Source organism: Lupinus angustifolius, chromosome LG14 (genome assembly GCF_001865875.1).
Source record: "Lupinus angustifolius cultivar Tanjil chromosome LG14, LupAngTanjil_v1.0, whole genome shotgun sequence".
Taxonomy (NCBI): Eukaryota; Viridiplantae; Streptophyta; class Magnoliopsida; order Fabales; family Fabaceae; genus Lupinus; species Lupinus angustifolius.
This window is the reverse complement of record NC_032022.1, coordinates 5,290,499-5,313,384: the sequence shown is the minus strand read 5'-3', so window position 1 is coordinate 5,313,384 and position 22,886 is coordinate 5,290,499. Positions and strand designations below refer to the sequence as shown.

Sequence of the window (22,886 nt, the reverse complement as noted above, 5' to 3'; positions counted from 1 at the left end):
ACTTTAAATGATGAATATGTGCAATTGGCAACAAACCATGTATTTGATGATATAGTTTAGAAAACTTCACTCTTTCTTAAATACACTATATAGTTACTATCATACTTTTTTAGAGGTAATTGTTTTACATAGTTAATACTATTGTTATTTCCTTTCTGTTATGAACATACTTATTATGTCATATTATTATTTAATTGTTTTTATCTCATTTACTATTTTTTCACATGAATATAGAGACATGGCGAAAGTGAAGCGTTTTTAGAATCCATTAAAATCAGCACCTCAATCACAATGTGTTGCATCTCCAGTAGAAGATTCAACTCATTCTTCACCAGCAATAAATCCTACAAACCCTTCACTATTAGTTCAAGCCCGTTCACAAGCTCGTGATGTGTCAACTCTGGAAGTCTCACCAATACATTCCTTACAAACTCCTGATGTGTCAGCTTCGGAAGTCCCACTAGTACATTCCTTAGAAGCTCCCGATATGTCAGCTCCGAAAGTCCCATGAGAAGCTGAAACATTGGAAGATCATGTTGGACGCGAGTCTATACATTATTGGATTGTCGAGGCAATAGGTACAAGGGTTATGTTTACTTGGACACGAGTCTATTTGTTTGTTTTTTGTTAAATTATTTTGGATCTTGATGGACATATTTGATGTTCTATTTTATTGTTATAGACTCAGAAAGAGTTTTCAAGCAGATTAAGGTCAAAGTTAGATAAGTGAATAACTTACCTATCGGACTACGCATCATTGTGGATTTTGATGAGCAAGGTGCAGCCTATGGTGATGCGCAAGGCCTTATTGCTGGATTTTTTGGAACATTGGCATCTGATTGCAAGTTGTTTCCAATAGATTATGATAAGTGGTCAGGTGGATGTAGTGGTATATCTTCTACTTATTTTGCAGAGTGCTTTGATACAATCATAAAGGTATAACAATTATGCATGTCTAAATTTTTATCTAATATTATTTATATTTATATCTAAAATTAATATTGACAAATTCATGTCACTTTTTGGAAGCCTTGCTTTTGTTTTAGGACTAGTGAACACATTTCAAGACGATATTGCAAACTTAGTCTTGGGAGAAATGGAGTACAAGTAGGCAAAGATTATGGAATGAGTTCTCTGATCCAGCCAAGACTAGATATGAAATCATAAGAAATGTTCCAATTGGCATAGACAAAGATCAATGGACTCGTTTTGTTCACTATCGCCTGAGACCATCAACTATGGTATATAAATTGACATTACTTTGGTTGTTTGATTTTTCTATAGCTATTTTTATTTGATTAGTGTGTGAATGTATAATTGTTTTTCATAGGAACTTTGTAGGAAAAACAAAGAAATTCGAAAGAAGCAAGTAATTCCGCATAGTAGTGGTTCTAAGTCTAATTCAAGAAGAAGACGTGAGATGGTAGCGACACTATCATATTACTTTTTATTTATTTAGACTTTTCACTTATTACTTTTTATTTATTTAGAAAAGCTCAACTTTGAATTAAGTTTTCTATATTTTAGATGGTGAATGGGAAGCCACCCGGTCGTGGAAACTTATACGTTGCCACTCATAAANCTCATAAAAGGAAGGATGAAACATTTGTAAATGAAGCGGCAAAGATTGTAGCGGTAGGTTCAATCTAATTAACTAATCTTCTTTGCATGCATTGAATTTTAATCTTCAAATTTTTACAATTGATAACATTTTTGCATGCATGTAGGAACAAATTCAAGAGGCTTTGACTCAAACCAACATTGATGAATCTGAAGTTTCTCCTCATGATTCATTTGGTAGAGTGATGGGACCAGATCACTCTGGGAGAGTGCTAACCATGGGTATGGGAGCAGTTCCTACGAATACATATAGGAATACTAGACTTCGAGTTTCTGATTTGAGCCACTCTTCATCATTTCTTGCCGCATCTTCATCTCTAATGATTGGCGAGAAAGATACAATAATTTGGAATCAGCATTTAAGTCCTACATCATAATGAAAGAAGGAGGGATCCCTGAAGGATTGGCTAACTTCTTTACACATGTATGTGCAAGTACCATTATTATATTCAGTATTTTGTTTGTTTGTTTGAATTTCCTGGTTTGAATATAATGAGATTTTGAAAGTTTCCATTTCTGGTTAGATATAGTATAAATTGTTCAATGTTTGATATAGTATAAATTGTCACCAGGAGGCTAACAAAATCTGTTGTCTAACTATACTTGAATGTGCATATTACTTTTGCATGTTGCTGACTTGCATGTCTACCTTGCATTTGGCATATTACTTATTAGTTATTGCCTGTAGATACAAAGTCTTTATATGCGTATGCGTTGATAAAAATCCAGAAGTATCCACCGTTAACATTTGTACAATTTGGGGTATCAGTTATGACATTGTTGATACATAGACTTTTTACACATGTAGTATTGTACACTTATTAATGTTTTTTTATTATTTCAGGCATATGATGATGCAAGTATGCCTAATACACCTTTGGGTGCAAGAGGATCATCTGGAGCCAGCAACATTTATGATATTTGTTATGTATTTTGTTTTTAAAGTGTGATATGAGACTACTTTTAGTTTTTTGAGATTTTCTGGTGTATCTGAATTTATAACGAATGATGAATTGTAACTGTTTCAACTTTATTACGCTACCTTGGTTACTTGCAATGAAATTTTATTATTGCTAAGAATATTTTTATTTAGTATTGTATATTTAAATAATAATTACAAATTAATGACACTAAAGTTGTAAAAATCATGAAATTAAATTGAGGTTGAAATACCTTCTAGCATGTCTCCATTTGTTATTTCAAGTAGTGGGGTTGAAAATCTTCACAATTAACATTCTCAAATAGTAGAGGTTTAAAGCCTCAATGGTAAACACTACAAAAACCTCCTCAAATAGCGAAAGTTATTTAGAGGTACCAGAGGTAAACACTACAAAAACTTCCTCAAATAGTGGAGGTCAAACACCTCCACAAATAAACTACTGCGAATTTAGAGGTACCAGAGGTTTTCTAAAACCTCCGCAAAACGCTTCTAGCGGTCATAACTGTAGCGGTTTTTGAAACATCCTCTATTTATATTGCGGAGGTTAAAAACATTCGCTAATCGCATAAAAAACCTTCACGAAATACAAAATCTTTTGTAGTGACTTTGTTAATTTGTTTTTGTATTTATTAAGTATTGATAATTTGTTTATTGTGTGTATTAATAAGGAACAGTGCAACAATATTAAAGAGAATAATCATCCAAATAATTAACAAAAAAACAGAAATTAACATCCAAAATAATTGTTTTATTATTCATTCATAGAGGCAAAATAGATTATAATAAACTAAATGATTTGGTACATGCGAATATAATGAACTAAATGATTTGGTAGAAGAGGAAATAATCTTGTCTATAATTTTTCATCTACTCCTCTACACAAATCTTGTACAACAGTTCATTGATTTCCTTTTAAAATTTGGGTCATTTTCCCATGAAAATCAAATGAAGGAAATCAATGAACTTAAGGAATTGTTGTAGATGATGAAGCAAAATAATTGAAAGAAATCAATAAAAATTGAAAGAGCTCAATGAACTAAATAATTTATTCCCATTTTCTTTTATTTACTTTCAATTGCAAATCTTCATCTCACGCAAATCTTGTATGACAACCTGAAATCCGGGTCCTTTTGCAAAATCAAAACTTCTTAAAGATCTCCTTGACATGATTCGGAAACAAAAACACAATTTTTTCCTCGACTCCTCTATACAAATCCGGGTGTTTTTTCTCTTTTTCACTCTTTGAAGTATTACTCTTTTTTTTATTACTTTGTATTTTCTTCCTCTTATCTTCATGAACATACTCTTATAGAAACAATACTCTTAGGCTCTTAGCTTACTGATGAATTAGAACATTGAGTGAACCACAATATTTTAAGATGAGCAACCATTAATATTTCAACAAACAAAAAGACGTATAACCACTCAACCATTAATATTTCAACAACCAAGAAACGTATAACCACTCAACCATTAATATTTCAACAAACGAAGAGACACATTACTACTCCACCATTATTTCTCGGACGCTTAAAAGTCGTAAAACATCAATAACATATAATTAAGCAAGTGCGGTTACTATGTCATCATCAACAACGCTTCCTTAAATATGTGTTGTTGCATATATTCACATCAACAATGCTTCCTATCAAATACGCTCTTAAAAAAATCATTCAAGTCAGGGTTAACGTTACTGATGTTCAATAGGGCATTGTCAAGAATGACATCTTGAAGTTACACAAATTGACAGCGCCTACTTTATTATACGTTGTTGATGTTCTTCCGCATTATTTTCAACAGCGTCGTTCAAAATTGCCCTGTTGAATGACCACTATTTATTACGATATTTGGCGTAGTGTAAGTGTTTAAGTCATATATCATGTATTCTTCATATATTTGTCTTGATTATTTTTTTATTAATTTAATAAATTTATTAATGTTAGAAGATGAATACAAATTAGAATAAAATTTTCAAAATATATTATGTAAATAATCTCACTAGAATTGCAAAATAATAACACTTAAAATTGTCGTTCAATAGTGCTTTCAGACATTGTCTGTGTGAACGCATACTATGCCCAAATTTGCAAATAACAACGATCATCCAATAACACTTCCTAGCACAATGCTATTAAATACAAGACGAAAGATATTTAACAACGCTCTTTTAAGTAAGCGCTATTAAGTTTGATAGGTAGATATAGCTTCAACAACATTTGCTTCAACAAGCGTTATTATATATTTGCCTAAGATATTCAAAAGCACTATTTTAAGCAAGCATTGTTGATTTGAATCTTTTCAACAACGCTTGCTTAAATTAGTGTTGTTCAATGTGACATATCAATAACGCTCATTACAATGAACAATATTAAAAATCACACATTTAATAGTGTTTGTTTTAATGAATGCTATTAAAAGTCATACATTTAAACAACGCTGGTTTTACTCATTACATAATATGTATTTATGAAATTATTTAATTTTAGTTTGAAAGATACAACAATTAAGTAAATTATGATATTTAGTTGTCATATTTGGTAATTAAATTATGATATTTTCTATTCCATTCTCAAAAGTTGAACATAATATGACAACTAAATAATTTTAAAGAATTTTGATATTCAACAACGCTCTTTTAAGCAAACGTTATTAATTTGAATTTATTCATTTACTTAAATGAGTGATGTTAAAGGTCATATATCAACAACGCTCATTACAATGAGCTAACATAAGATAACGATTTACCATATGCTTGTAGAGTAAAACTAAAAATCGATAACTTGCTTGAAGAGAGAAACTAAAAATAAAAGAGAAAAAAAAAGTAAGTTATGGAGAAGAAGAAGAAGAAGAAAAGTAAGTGAAATAATAAACCGAGTGATATGTATTATTGTGTAAGGTTTTGTTTTTTAATTTGAAAAGATCCCGCTCACTAAAACAAGCGTTAAAGGTATGATCTCTTCAACAACGCTTGCTTCAATAAGCGGTGTTAAAGATAAAAAATTTAACAGCGCTTTCTTCAATAAGCGCTATTAAAGATAATACTTTTACTAGCGCTTATTGAAGAAGTGTTGTTAAATATATGAAGTATAACCTTTAACAACGCTTGCTTCAATAAGCGATGTTAAAGATAACACATTTAAGAGTGCTTTCTTCAATAAGTGTTGTTAAAGATAACACATTTAACCGCGCTTTCTTCAATAAACGCGGTTAAAGATAACAAAATATAAAACATATAACATCGCTTATTGAAGAAGTGTTGTTAAATATATGAAATATGACCTTTAATAGTGCTTACTTCAATAAGCGTTGTTAAAGATAACAAAATATAAGACATATAACAACGTTTTCTTCAATAAGTATTGTTAATTCTCTTCCGCCTTATATTTAACAACATTCAACATATAAGTATTGTTAAATGGGTGTTGTTAAATATCAAATATCAATTTGGGCATAGTATACAAACATAATATATATATATATATTAATTATATATCAATGCAACAGTACTCACTACATTATCTATTTACAAGCCAATATTTTGGTAAAGGGGAGTCCATCTCTTATCCCAAAAAGTGTGGCATTTCATGTACCACTTGTTGTGATTGATTAAAAAAAGGTATTTAAGTAAAAAAATTAATAATTAAATATTTTTCTAAGCAATCACATGCGATAGCATATGGAGTAGTACAAATTGTTGGACAGAAAATGTGATCCTTTGGTAGAGACACTATAATTAAATACAAATAAAATTAAGATAAAGTTATACAGACATCCAAAAATACATGTTTAAGTTTTTTTTCCTTTTCTTTATTTGATTGACTTGTATTATCCTTTTTTTAACAGCAAAAAATATTATTAATAGTGAGATTAAGAAATTTGGAGAACAAGTGATACTCCTATCCACTCAATCTCTAGAGTTAACAAAGAATGAGACAATTTGAAGGATGTCACACCCATTCTACATAAGAATAAGAGAAGTTATGAAAGCGAACAACAATGAACTGCACATATTATCCTTGTTTGAAAGAAATTATGGATTTACCCAATTCCCCTCATCACGATAAACTCTTCCATATAAATTATAGTTTTTAGTTGGACCGCTCTCACATGATTATGATGTCCCAAAGAAATGATCATCTTCAAATTCAATATCATTGTTGTCTTGATCATCAATATTAATGACGGTTAATTTGCTAGTTGTTGGACTAGACTGCGACCATTGAGCTTCCAACCACCGGGGAATTTCATTATTATCGGGGTAAGTATGGAAAGAGTGGAGAGCCACAAGTGAGACACCACGTCTAGAACTAAAGAAAACCTTAAGGCATTAGTTTCATAGGCCTTTCCTACTTATAAACTTTTTCACTCCTCCCCACATATCCAATGTGAGACTCTACACTTGAATAAACCCAACCCTAAACCCACTAGTCAAAAGAACAATGAACTATTTCATATGAGGTCGATCATTGACATAAAATACTTGTTGAGCGTTGTAGAATGTGTAAGAAACAACGGTGCTCACATGTAATGAGTGTTGTTAAATATTTGAGTCAAACATTCAACAACACTCGGTGAAACAAGCGTTGTTGAATGTATATATGTCTATCATATTTAATAGCATTTGTTTCTTTGAGGGTTGTTGATTTCCTTTCGCCTATCACTTAACAATGATGTTGAGCACTATTAAATGTGCATTATATCTAACCGTAAACCAAATCCTAATTTATATTGAAGGGGGGAGATCATTGAAGTGGATATAAACTCTTGCAACAAAAGTTTTTCATAAATATGTTCGAAATCTAACAACTAATATCATGCAGAAGAAATAAGTTCTACCAATTATGCCTATTCGCTTTGTTGATAAATAATGTATCACTTTTTGCTATATATATAATCAATCAAAAAATGGTAATTTAACTAGCGTATTTTTAAATATTCTAATTTTAATATTATTATTTCTTTTCCTTATTTATATATATCTCTTTGACATAATTTATATTCGTATTATCTCTATATTATTTTATATTTATATATCATTATATATCAAATACATTCACGTATGTTTCTTACCTTTTTGTTTATCTTGCGATATATTGTCCTAAAACTCATGGAAAAATATATGGGATAGATGAACAAGTTTTGCTGTCCATTTCTAAAATATTTTCCTATTTAAAATTTAAAAGTGAAAAATTCATTGCGAACTTCCACTTTGCATGGTTAGCACTTGTATGGTTGTATCAGTAGGGCGACGCCACTAAAACACAATAGTTATGGCATTAATGTGGGAGACGCCTATGGCAAACCTATTGTCCTTCTCGTTCTTATTTTTGGTACAGCAGAAAACATAAATAAAATGAAAGGAACATTCAGTACGTCAAAATCAGTTTGTGTATAAAAAAATTATATTTTTAAAGCTGACACATTAAATATTCAAAACTTAAATCTATTAGATACTTTTAATTGATCTACCCATTAAATTATCTAAATAATTAAGTTATATGTTAAAATATTAATATTTAAAAATTCATTATATTTATTATAACATATAATTGATATGTGGTTTAATCAGTAAACCAGTTAAACTATTATAATCCTAAATTCGTTCTCTGAGAGAAATAAAATATTAATTAAAAAATCTTAAACTTTGATTATTATTAACCTTGAACTCGGCAAACCAATCGGAACACTAATTCTTACTTGCATGATGCAACATGTGCTGCCAAAGTAGTCTGGCTTAAACAAATAATTGAGTTATGTTATAAATAATGATATTATAAATATATGATTGAACACGAATTAAACTACTATACTCCTGTATCATATTCAAAAATCTTAAACTACGATTATTAATAGCCTCAAACATGGAAAACCAATCAGTACACTAATTCCCTTTTACTTGTATGAAATAGCCTGGCTGAAATGATTGGAGAAACTTAGTTGGTATGTTCAGATTATAATCAATTCATGATCTTCAACTTAATTTATTTAACGTTTCCAAGTTGGTTTTTAGAGAGTTATGAAGAAAAGAATTTTTTTTTGAGAGTAATGAAATATAATTGTAAGATAATTTAAAAGTCTTTATTTTTCTTATTTTTCTCCTCCAAAACTTAATTCCCCGATGAACAGAAATTATCTATGCCAAAATAATTTTATCTCGCTATTCTAATCAATCAAATACTATCACGTATAATATTGTTAACTTAAAAATTAAATTATTATTTATTTGATATATATTTGATAAAATCCTATTGATTAGTAATGGGCTAAGCATAGAGAAATGAGATAAAAAATCTCCACTTATTCCTCATAGTGTAAGAAAGACTCATTCCTTATTGTGTTGTCCAACCCATACATTTAATAAATTAAGTTCACAAAAGAAAAAAGAATATATATAAAATGAGAATTTCCATCTTCTATATTATTTTTTTAAATATAAAATAGTTATTTATATTTTCAATCTACATTTTTACTTTTAAAATTATTATTCAATTTATCTCATATAAGAATATATTGTCATTACTGGGAACAAACAATCGAAATAAAGAATGAAAACAATAAGAAAACAATGATTTATCAACAAGATTCAATCAATTCTATCTTGATTTTCAGAAGTATTGAGTGGTTTATATTATTAGAAAGTACCCCAATTAACTTTTACAAAAAACCCCTACGCAGCCTGGTAACCCAACCCAATACATAAACCCTAATATCCATAAACCACATTTAGTAATCTGTCAGTGGGGTATTCATCCTTGGTCGTGGTGGCTATCAAGGCTAGGCAATGAAAAAACAAGTGTATATTAATCCATTTATTTTTAATAATGAAAGTAAAATATCATTATAAATAAAGGATATATGCGTTATTAAAAATTATATTTTTTTTACTTTTGATCACTTGTCTCTTCATTCGTGGAGATGATGTTAACTGGTGATGCCACATGTCTCATTTTCTATCTCAAGCCAATTATATATTAACATATTGATAAAATAATTTTTCAAAATAAAAAGTGATAAAAAATAACAATCTGAGTGACTAGTAAAACACTATTGGAGACAAGTGATCTTTATCAATGCTGCATGACCAATAGTGTGTAATTGCAAAAAAACGTGACACACTGTCAAGTTAATTCAGCCCCCGACTATGCGCATGACCTAATTAAAATAAAAGCCCAATGTTACCTCTCCAAATGGGCCAATGGCGAAATAAGGATGTAAGCTATTCTACAGCGTGAAGTTCTTTTATCAACTCCCTTTAGAAGGGATGGCGACAAACCCGGGCAGGCAAGAGTAGTGTTTTTCCGTACACAAACCTGCAATTTTTGCTGGTATTTGTACAAGTAGTGGATATTTGCGGGTATCCATAAATTTTTAATTTTAATTATATTTATATAATTTATAATAATCAATATGTAAAAATAATTGTTACATGAACAATATAATATTTATATGATAATTTATGATCATAGTTAAATAAGTGTAATTTATTATAAAATAATAATAAAATATATGATATATAATCTTAAAATAATAATAAATATATATAAAAATTTAACTAAAAACTAAATATATAAATTTGCGTGTACCCGTAGGGCAGGATCATAAAACCCGCTCTAGCCTAAAAATTATTATTGCGAGTACCGGTTATGAGTATTTCTACGGGTACTCACGGATCATGTATTTTTATCATCCCTATTTGTTCTTATTTTTTCTCCACTTCTTACTTTACCTGAGAAGTAGTTACTAAGTTATAAACTTTGGTGCATATCAATTCTTCAATTTTGAATATATAATATTTTTGTGAGTAGGATAAATAACATTATTTCCACTCTTTTCATATTGCACGTGTTACATTCTAAATCTATAATCTACGGGTTGTTAATTAGGAGTAGATTAATGTGTAAAATTTGATTAAATTGGAGTATTTTTCCTACGATTGAGTCTATGATTTTTTGTTTGTTTTTATAAACTCCTTATGATAGACCTCTTTGATTTGTGTTTGATTTTGATGGGACTATCCAAGTGTGTAGTGAGTACAGGACAAATATGATATGTCTCCAATCCTATCTTGGTCTAATAAAAATATGACACTTTATTAAAAAATAAAAAACATAAAATAACATATTTAATATCCAATCCCTTCTACAAGTTAGTTGTTGTGCCTTCTTCTATGTTGAGCAGACCAGATATAGGTCATTCTTAAAATAAGAAATAGTATGATTTACATCAAATGCTTAAAGCTATTCACGATTAATGTGATATATTAAGATTCCAATTGCTTCTTCTTTCTATTCTATATAGAAAGGTTTATTTTCTTCACTGACTAATTGTTAACTACTGATTACTTCTCTCCTTGTTTGCTACTTCCCATTCTTATTTGGAGCAATGTTTTGGCCATAATATTGTGGGGTTACGGTCATCATGGTAATGGCATGACTACAGTATAACATAGAATCACAATGACATGGTCACATTAGATAATATTTGAATTGTATTAGACCACTTCAGGCCGCATAAAATTTAAACATATTTTCTTTGATCACAAAATAATTCATACTATAACTACTACAATTCACATCACAATAGTTGTAATGACCACATATTTATCACTGCAATTTAAAACACCTATAGTTTGTCATTCTCTTATTTCACTTGTTTATTTCAGATTTATGTGATATATTAAGAGCTTAAAGGTTATTTTCCTCTTTTCATTTGTTGGACCTAATATGAACTCTCATTACATAATATGAGCTATACACCAAATATGATTTATTACAGCTGAACATTAATCATAAATCCCACTTAAGTTGGTTAGTGGTAACCACCAAACACATCGTATTATATGACATTTACGGTGTTTTTTTGTCTAAGCCTTTAAGCAAGCCGAAATTGGAGAAATAGATAGGACAGTCGTAGCAACAACTAGTAGAAGCCTATATTACATATCATCCAGGCCTATAGTTGAAATATATTTTAATATTTTGGGTTAATATTGAAGTGAGTTAATAATTAGTTTAAACTCAGTTTACTTTTTATATTTCTATGATTAAAACATGTGTAAAATAAATTAGGTAGTTAGTAATTAAATAGTTAAAAAATAGGTAGAGTAAGTCTCTTATATTTTCTATATATTAAGTTGCTTAATTTCTTTTTAATTATTTCATTGAATCCTCTCAATTCTATTATTCAATCAATAAAACTAACCTTCTTTTATTGCTCTTTAATTTTAAATATGGTGTCAAAATAATAATTATGTCTTTTATAACTTCTACCTAACTTCTACTTAGGCTTATATCCCTCCATTTTATCTCTTATTCCAAACTCGTTCACAAAGTGTATGTTATATATTACACATAAAAGAGAAGAAATGTAACCAAAAAATGTACCAAAAATAAAATAAAAGAGAAGAAGAGGAAGAATAAATTGTAGTAAGGGAGGCAAGGAGGCTTTCTCATGCTACCTTTGGAGTTGACATGTTACACACCATCTGTTATGTATATTGAAGACAAGCAGCAAAAACTTTATGCACTATATAGATCGTTTCCTTAATGTCACTATTAAGAAATGCAATTTTAACATCCATCTGATGTAGCTCTAAATCAAAATGAGTCACTAGTGCTAATATTATTCTAAAAGAATCCTTCGAAGATACTGGAGAGAAGGTTTCTTTATAATCATTGTCTTCTATCTAAGTGAAGCTTTTAGCTACCAGACGAGCTTTATATCTGTCAATATTACCCTTTGAATCCCTCTTGGTTTTAAATATCCATTTGCAACCAATAGGTTTCACACCTTTAGGTAATTCCACAAGATCTCAAACGTCATTATCATGCATAGACTTCATCTCATCCTTCATGGCATCGATCCACTTTTGAGAGTTAGAACTTTTCATGGCTTGACAAAAGTTCAATGGATCATCTTTTGTTAACCCAATGTCACCTCATGTTCTCGAAGAAATACAATATAATTATCAGGAATTACACTTCTCCTCTCTCTAGTGGATATCCTTAATGACACTTCTACTTCTTGAGGTTGTTGAATTTGTTCTATAGGTACTTGACGGAGAACCACATTGTTGTATTGTTCTGAAATATTGTCAGAGATAATATTCTGAACATTATCTTCTATTACCGAATTTATTCCTTGAATGGTAATAGGCATAAGAGCTTGTTCGCTATTAGTGACAAGTTTGTCCTCAAAGACAACATTCCTTATGTTCTCTTCCTTCCCAAAATCATCTTCCTCAAGAAATCTTGTATTTCATGTCTCAAAAAAGAGTCTTGAAGTTGGATCATAAAATTTATAGCCCCAAGAGCGTTTAGCATAGCCAACAAAATAAGAGTCTAGAGTCCAGTTTTCTTTCATGCAGTCTATAAGGTTGCGCCTCAGTTGGACAACCCCAAATGTGCAAGTGTTTCAAGCTTGGTCTTTTATTAGTCCAAAGCTCGTATGTGGTTTTTGTTAACTTCTTTACTTGACACCCTAATAAGGATATAAATTGCGGTCTTTAAAGCTTCCCCTAAAGAGACTCTGGTAAGGAAGAATGACTAATCATACTTCTCACCATATCCTTAAGAGTTCGGTTTCGTCGCTCAGCAACACCATTCATGCTAGGTTTGCCTAGCATAGTGTATTGCGGAATAATTCCACACTCTCCAAGGAAAAGCGCAAATGGCCCTAGACGTTGTTCTCCTGATCCATCATATCTGCCATAGTATTCACCACCACGGTCAGATTTGACAGCCTTAATTTTCTTTCCAAGTTGAAGTTCAACTTCAGCCTTGAAAGACTTGAAAACATCCAAGGATTGAGACTTCTCATGTATAAGATATAGGTAGTCGTACCTAGAGTAATCGTCTATGAACGTAATAAAATAATGTTGTCCATTCCAGGAAACCATAGGGAAAGGACCATATATATCCGTATGTATTAGTTCTAAGACATCTTTAGCTCTTTCAGCTCCTAACTTCCTTTTGTTTATTTGTTTTCCCTTTATGCACTCAACACAGACCTCAAAGTCTGATAAATCTAAAGGGTCAAGAATTTCATCTGACACAAGTCTTTTAATTCTTTGTTTAAATATATGACCTGGACACTTGTGTCATAAGATGACTGAATTTTCTTTTAATTTTCATTTTGTACCACGTGAATTTGTTTGCAGTATTTCATTAGTGGAAGTGGAAACATCAAGCATATACAGATTATCAAGTAAAGAACCAGAACCAACAACATTTGAATTTTGATAGAGACTAACTTTATTATTTCCAAAAGAACAAGAAAAACCAAATTTGTCCAAGCTGGAAACACTAATTAAATTCCGCCTAAAAGACGGTACAACAAATGTCTCAAATAAATCCAAATGAAAACCACTTCTTAAACATAACCTAAATGTTCCAATAGCCTAAACTGCAATCCTTTTGCCATCGCCCACAAAGATGAATCTTTCATCATGACTTGGCTGTCGGCTCTATAGGCAACCCTGCATAGCGATACTAATGTGAGTAGTAGCACCAGAATCTGCCCACCAAGTATCATTGAGTACAAAAGCCAAATTAATTTCAGAATAAACAAGAGTTAGAAATTACCCTTCTTTAGACGCCATGAGGCATAGTTAGGACACTATTTCTTCATTGTCCTAGCTTCTTATAGAAGTAATAGGTAAATTCCTCATTACTCTCAATTTCTTTTGCTGAGAAGGCCCTTTCACAACACCCTTATTGCTCTTCATTTTCTTATTTTGAGGGGTCATAGCCAAGTGAACACTTTCAGCCTTATCTCTCTGCAGCCTCTCTTCCTCTTGCACACAGTGAGATATAAGCTCATTAAGGGACCATTTTTCCTTCTGGGTGTTATAACTCACTTTGAATTGCCCAAAGTGTGCAGGAAGAGAGATCAAAACCATGTGCACGAGCAGGTCATCACCAAGCTCTAACTTAGGTGACTTGAGTTTTGATGCAAGATTAGACATCTCCATATTGTACTCCCTTATATTCCATTTGCCTTTATACTTCATGGAGATGAGTTTAACCAAAAGGTTACTCGTCTCCGCCTTTTCATTCTTGGCAGAGAATTGTTCTATTTCTTCAAGGAACTTCCTTGCACTTTCACCCTCATATATAGAGGCCCGAAACACATTTAGAATAGAGCGTTTCAGGATTATCAGACACATTCAGTTAGAGCGTTCCCATGAGGCTCACATAGAACATCAACCAACTATAAAAACACACACAACAGAAATATCTATAAGTATGAAAAAGATGGTGCAACATGATAACCTTAAGATAATATAGTTTGTTTTCGGATAATTTTTAGCCTAAATCAGTTACACATAATCAACCAATTTCGTGCTGAAGAACTAAATAGAAAAATGGTAAGGTTCACTACCAAAACCCCTTTGTGTTTGTGCCGATTCCAAATCACAACCTTAATGTCATCATCACCAAGTGAAAACCGCACATTCAACCCTTTCCTTGGCCTTAATGAGGAGGAGAAGTTATAAAAATGATAAAAAGTCAAAATAATAAAATAGAGAAGTAAAAGCAAATGAGTGATAAAAAATAAAGAGATTGGGGATGATGGTTACCCTTTTCCATAAGCCATCGGGAATGAGAAACCGAACCGCCATTAGCCACTAGTGATGAGAACCGAGTCATCATAAGCCACCAAGAATGAGAATCGAACCACCATAAGCCACCTACAATTCTTAATCACCGCCACTAAAATTGAGAAGGGAAGGTGAAAAAAATAGAAGAGGATGACCCCAGTGCTTCAAGCCGAGGTGAATAGAGAGGAAGAGTGAAAATGGGATTTAGGGATTTCGTTTTTTTCCTTTTTGTGTGTTTACGTGAAAAAGGGAGAAGATAAAGCTAGGGATTTGGTTCCCATGTTAATTTCTTTGTACTATAGGGTAACATTCGGTTACCCCTTTTCATTGAACTCCATCGCTGTTGTCCCCATGAGAAAAGAGGGAGGAGGAGAGGAGATTAGGGATTCTATTCCCTTTTCTCTTTGGGGATTTTCGGGGTAACCTTGAGTTACCCCTTTTAATTTGGTTTACTTCATTCCTTTTCTATTCTTTCTTTTTTTTTTACTTTATTCACTTTATTTCATTAATTATTCATTTTATGTTATTTAGTCTCTTTTGTCTTTTTGTTTTTATTATTTAAATGATCATTTATTTTAAGTTGTTATGAGATGAATGTTAATTACTGAGTTTTTATATTTTACTAACTACTAAATAATAATGGCATATTTTTATCCTAAAGTCATGGTCGCATTTGTTTTTAATAAAAAATAAAGCTAGTAAAAATCTACAATAATTGTCCATTATCTTTTTACTAAATTAAGAAATAGGAAATTGACATTATGAATTATTTCACTTTATATTTATAAAAAATCAGTAATTAAAAATAGGTTCTTTAACAACATAGAGAGAAAAGTATTCCAATTATTTCAAAAAACTATTTGAGATTAGATGCGGTGTGGACATTAGTTTTTGCCGCTTCATCTATCTCGCAAACAATTAGATTTTAACTATTTTTACCAAATTAGACATATGTAGCTATGTTACATCTATACATACAGTTTATTTAGCGTCCATATGTATATTATATCTATACCTATGGTTTGATTCGAAGTCACTAATACATCTAGTTACTAACTTAGACATCCAAAGATATATTAAATGTATACCTACAGTTTATTTAACTTCCATAGGTATATATCTATACCAACGGTTTTGTTGCTGTCACTAATGCATATACTTACCAACTTAGACATCTGTAGATATATTACATCTATGCTTATAATGTATTTAATGTCCATATGTATATTATATCTATATCTACAGTTTTATTCTCTGTCACTATAAGCGTCCATAAGAATATGACAAATTTTTTGTAGTGCGTATTATCAAAGTTACACTTAATTCAGAGATGATTGAGAATTTTTCAGACATGAATTACTAACGATATTAGGACTTTTGCTGAATAGTTTGAGAAAGACAATTTGTAATCTCATAATTTGTTTTCTAAGTCTAATCAATACGAAATAAAATAAAATCATAGTAACATATGCAATATCAACACTGTACATATAAGAGAATTTGATTCATTATCTATAATTATTATAAAGATCACACAAATTATATAGTACATATTTATCAAACTACAAATTGTAGAAAAATACAAGTCTTAATGAGTATTTTCATGAAACATTTGATTGTAGGTAAAAAGATAAAATTTTAATAAATTAAAAAAATTAGGGGGCAGCTGCCCCCACCAGTAGCCAAGAACATTTACTTGGTGTATTATTATTTGGACTAGTTAAATTGGTTTACATAAAAAAAGTTATAATTTTTAGTACTAACTAATATTATTTAATAACTTTGTTTCAAATTTAAAAATATAATACTATCACATAAGTATGCAACTAAACAACCAACAAAAAAAGTTTTACTACAAAAATGTTACAAATAAGTTGAACTCATCATCAAATAACATAAGATTGACATTTTAATCGCAACAAAAGTAAGCAAATAAGTTTAAAACTTAATTAAATAATAAAGATCTTGTTACAAGATTAGTTACCAAATGATAAACAAAATTGAAATAATAACAAACATAGCTAAAAATAATTTGAAAAAATAAGATTCATGTCCCTCTAAGAGGGCATTGTTTTGACGTTTGATTTGAATGGTTCAACGATCGAGTCATTAGTTTTATGCGTAAAATAGTCGAGTTGAACCGGCTCAAACTGGTTATGGTTTATTATAACTAAATGAACGGCTCATGTATATATTTTCTAGGTTGGACTGGCCTGTCCAAGATGAATTTAGTACATTGAAGTCAATGAAACTTGCACCCATATCTCCGAGTCCTGAATCCACCAATGATGATCCTTGTACTTTGGCTAAGTATATCAAGCAATGGGTTTTCCTACTTCTTTGATGAAGAAGTATTACAAAACAAACATTCCTTATGAAGAGGTGTCTAAGCTTACGACTTACAAGCTGAAGGTGGATCATAATGCCTGCCTTCAAAAGGCTGAAGAGACGCATGCTAATCTAGTGAAGGGCTTGGAGGCTGAAGTATTTGTGGCATGGGGATTGCTTACATGAGTAAACCAGACACTAGAATCAAAGAACTAGGAAGTGATCAATATTTAGATAGCCAATTCTATGTTGCCAGCGAATAAGAAGTTGAATGAAGAAGTGTTTCAATTCAAGGACCGCCTTCTTCTTGACGAGGACCGGACACAAAAGGTTGAAGTCAATGTTTTAAATTGCATTTTGAGTCATGATTGTGGTTATTGTGATTGCAGTTATTGTGCCTGTTGTAATGTGGATTACGAACAATGTGTTGTGAAGTTTTTGTGATTTAAAAACTATTTTTGAATTTAATGTGATGCAATTGAATGAGGCCAAAGTGCGGTCTGATGTAGTTGTATTGTGGCCTAATCCAATTGTGTCATTGTGATTTAATGTCAACTATAATTGTAATGTCATGTTGTTGTTCCACAATATTGTGGATGCATTAAGTGATGTGGTATGAAAATTGGAATGATGGTTGAAGAGGATCTAACCCACAATCAACAAGAGTTGAGCTCAGGGACTGAAGATCTGGTGGCGAAGAGTGTTCACTATATGATGAGGTTGACAAAAAACTGTTATGTTGACTTGTTGAAGGTGATGGGAAATTCAACACAATAATAATATAAATTCTAACAGAGTATATGCAGCGGATAATTATTTTCCCAACTTGCTAGAATCTATGAGGAGAAATATCAAATAATGCAATGAGACACCAGAATTTTAACATGGAAAATCTTCCCAAAGTGAGAAGTAAAAACCACGGGCACAAGCCAGTCAATCAACTTTCACTATAATCAAAATAAGAATACAAGAGTGTCTCCAAAATATAACACAAAACGTACTCAACAATACGGCATACAACAGAGCAACAAGTTTGAAAATCAGAATAAGAAAAACCAGGAAAAAAACCAGTAACACAGATGCTGTAACATCTCGATTTCTACCACCTAGGACTTCGTCTCGCCGATCTAACCGTTCAGAATGAAGTACTATAAGTTGTGAACCTTCTGTCCAAATTTCAGCCCGATCCAACGGTGAAAGAAGACACAGTCGCGAATTTCCCACGGCTGCTCGGAGTTCCTGCGGGTTGAGTTTTCTTATCTTCTCTCACACTTTTCAATTGCCTCTTTTTGCATAAATTGCCTACGCCCTCTTGCCACATCTGACCCCTATCTATTAGATTAAGTGGGACAAGTGAGCTTTGCCTAACTGGATCTTTCTCCACATAGGAAGGGAGCTCAAACCCAACAAAAGGAGGTGATTAATAGAACTTAAAGGAGAATGCTTTAGATATCTTTCTTTTGTTTTCTATACATGCTTTAGCGTTTTCTTATGCTTATCTATGATCAAGGTTAATAAGATCGATATTTTATATAAACTCGGAAGGGGGAAAATAACACGTGAAGCATGTGATCGTAATTCGGATCATAAGATCCAACCAAACATGGGGAAAAAAGTAAAAACATAAACATATAGACGAAATAAATTAAAAAGTTTATTAGGAACCAACTTTCTCTATTGCTATAAATAAAAAATTAACAAGTGACATTTGATAAAACTTAAAGTCTTGAACATAATCAACTTTGAACATTAAAATATGGGGATACTAAAGACGTAAGTCCCACATAACTGTAAAACTAACATATAAACACAGTAAACTAAAGTGTATGATAACAATCCATAAGTATCAAAACCTAATATCTAAATCAATGAATCAAATCACACAATAGGATATCAAGATAATCATATTTATTGAGCTCTTCATCTTTATTAATCTCATCAAGCGGCTCCTCGACATATGCTTCATCTCCATTAAGTTCATCACCATATTCAAATTGTTGTACTATGCTAGAATGACAAAACAATAGCACTTAAAAATGACATCAACAAGTTGGGTGATGTCTATTTGAGTATATTAGAATTTAGGGTTAGTTTCAGTATCATTTTAAAACTATTGTAGAAAGTGGCAAATCAACAATGATTTCTCTAGCAGACGTTGTAGAAAGTTGAGAATCAATAACGTTTTCTCAAACAAGTATTATTGATTGTGTTACATTCAACAATGCTTTAATTTCTCAAATAAGCGTTATTAAATGTGCTATATTTAACAATGTTTTCTTAAACAATTACTATTCAATGTTGCATATATACACTTTCTAGAATGCCTTCTAGAACAAACGCTATAGATTCTCATAACAATATTGCTTGATATAACAACTGATGCATTAACATTAGTTTTTATATCAAACAATACCTATATATATCAAACACATCCATCAAATTTAACATCTTCAATAATAGGATATACACATTAAATAACCAGCAAAATCACTACAACGGAAGAAAAAACACACATATATATATATATATATAAAACCATTATATTACTTAATATAACCACAACAATATTAAATAACATTGTCATTTATTAATTAAAATCAAACAGCTAGGACACACATGCAAGCCAAACTTTCATCAAATATCCATACTATCCTAAATATTCTATTTATCTATATAATATTTAGGACATAATTAGCTTAATCTTCTGCAAGTTCTATAAACTTATCATCACTGTATGTCAATCAATTGAATTCAACAATGTATGTCAAGAAATTGAATTCACATAATGTCTTAGCTAATACCCTATTCTTTTGTCCTTGTTGAATGATCTAGTTCATATAATACATCACATAATAACTATAATTATTTGAGTTGTTTTCACAAGGGCACTACAATTAAAAACAAAATAACATTAATATTTGAACATTTGAATTCTATACTACAATTATGTGAAATTTTTATACAAATGCCTATACATGAATCCATTTGATGATGATTGAAATAACTTTGTAATGAATTTGTGTTACGTGAATTTGCAGGGGCCTAAAAAGGAGAAAATACATAGCTATAATACAACTGATAGTATATTTCATTAAGGGTAAAAACATAATTAATAGGTTTAACCGTGAATATTTCCTTCATGCCAGGGATACTTGTTTGCATTACCATAAACTAGTGAATCTAAATAATAAATTTGTTCTTCAATTACGATTAATTACGACCTGTAACCAATAACTCTTACATAAAATGCACAGTAAGGATAGCAAATGTTAAGCACACCACATTCTAGATAATTATAATATAAATTATATGTTAACAAAAAGATGGCCACCCGATACTATAAGATGTAAGGAATAACTCTTTATCTATGAGAATAACATTGAACTTTGATCATTCAAAAATTTCTCATACAAATATATAAATTATTCAAAATATACTAATTAGTTACCACCACTACCAATGTTTAAATGAAAACAGAAAAATTCAAAAATATATTGCAAAATTTAGATCTACTCCAAGAAGTCCTAGATACCCTAGGAGTGGGTAAGTAACTCTTTTTCAAAATCATATTGATATACCTTATGATTTATAGCAAGAAGTCATTGGGTAAGCCACATAAGTGCTAATCATACTTCCTATTATATTTGTATCCTCAATAGGTATCGATAGTAATGCATTCTCATCAACTGCAATGCCAATTTCAACATTCACATGATTTGGGGGTGTCCGTTGTTCAACATAGTATCTGGTAAGTTATGCACTCTATCAATATCAACCAAGTGCTTCGATATGGTATCTAAATATAAATTACATGTGTTGACACTCTAAAATATTAGTTCAAACCTATTAGTTATTAAGGAGAGCAAGTTTAATTACACAAAAAGGGCAAGTAAAAGAAAGTTAGTCAATGAGTTTGCCTATGGAATGTTATAAGTGGTAAGTGTGCAACTATCTTTGATGATATGATCAACACATTATAAATTATGATGTCCATCAATTGTCTTCTCCTCTCCTGATTGTTACTTTCTAAAGCACTAACCTTATTAAGAAGAGCCTTCAACATCTCACGCATCTCTTATATCTCAGCTACATCGACTCTTATTGCACAATTATGAGAGTATAAGTAGTCTCTTTTGCATACCTCAAGTCCTGCACTTATAATACGATTAGAGCACTCAAAGTAAGAAAAGTCATATTGTAAACATATTGACAAACCCCTAATTAATATAACATAAAGTTGCAAATATTTTTAATGATATGTACTTATACAAATGTTGCACTTCTTGACCATTTGCTTTACCAATCATACATTTCTTGTTCTTACGAGCATCTACCCATAGAATGTCCAGATCTATCGATTAAACACTCAAAGGCGTCTCGTTCATATCCAGTTGTAACATAAATTTAACATGCACAATTGACGCTATAAATTTAGCAAGCGTATTTGAATATGTGAGAATGAACAACAATTTTTTTTATTGAGCATCGTTAAATTTTTTAATCATACAGTCAACAACACTTAGTGAAATAGGCACATTTAATTATCTAAATTTAACAACACTTATTTTACTGAGCGATATTGATTTTCATACGACTATTATTTAACAGTCTTATACACATGTGTATTGAAGTAGTTCGATCGTTTCACTCTTAAAAGATTGTGTAACTTATTCATAAAATCTATCTATCTTGAAACATAGTTTAACTCTAATAGAATTTTAATTATGAATAACTTATTACAGTACTAACAGTAGTCACACCATTTTTATATGTAATTTTTTAAGAGGGCAAAGAGGATTTCCTAAGCTTTGAACGGCTGGGTATTCAAGTGTGAATGAAGAAGTCCCTCACTGTGAATGAATGGATGAGTTAGAGAGCATATAAGAGGATGAACTCATATACCTAATGTCTTAAGGTTTTGGGTCAAGATGTGGTGTCAAGCCCACTTCTATGCTTCTTTCACTTAGCCAATGAAGAATGCTATATCCCATAGATGAAGATCTCCCAACAAGTGGTAGCAGAGCTCCCAGTTTCATTCGGAGAGCTTAGCCTTTGTAGTCCAAGATGGAAGGAGTCGCTAATATCTCATTTGATGGAGACATGTTCAAGTTGACAGATGACAATTATTCTGAAAGTGCGCATGTCAAGATAGCACTTTGGAAAGCTTTCTCACTATGTGTTTAGTTTTGATGAGGACAACTTGTGATTATGAGAGCTTGAAGATCATCAACAAATCAACATGCTTAAGTCTCTAGATTGGTATTAGACTTAGACTAGTAATTAGTTTAGGTTGAGTCTAAGGCTTAGGTAAACTCAATACATGTCTCATATGCATAAAACTTTAAATCATTTTAAGTCTTGAGATATGTCATTTATAATATGTTCATGCATCATATA

The 22,886-nt window shown here is 31.0% G+C and overlaps 1 pseudogene; it reads left to right on the top strand.

Moving 5' to 3' along the window:
- LOC109326323 lies at window positions 239-2,647 on the top strand (annotated as a pseudogene).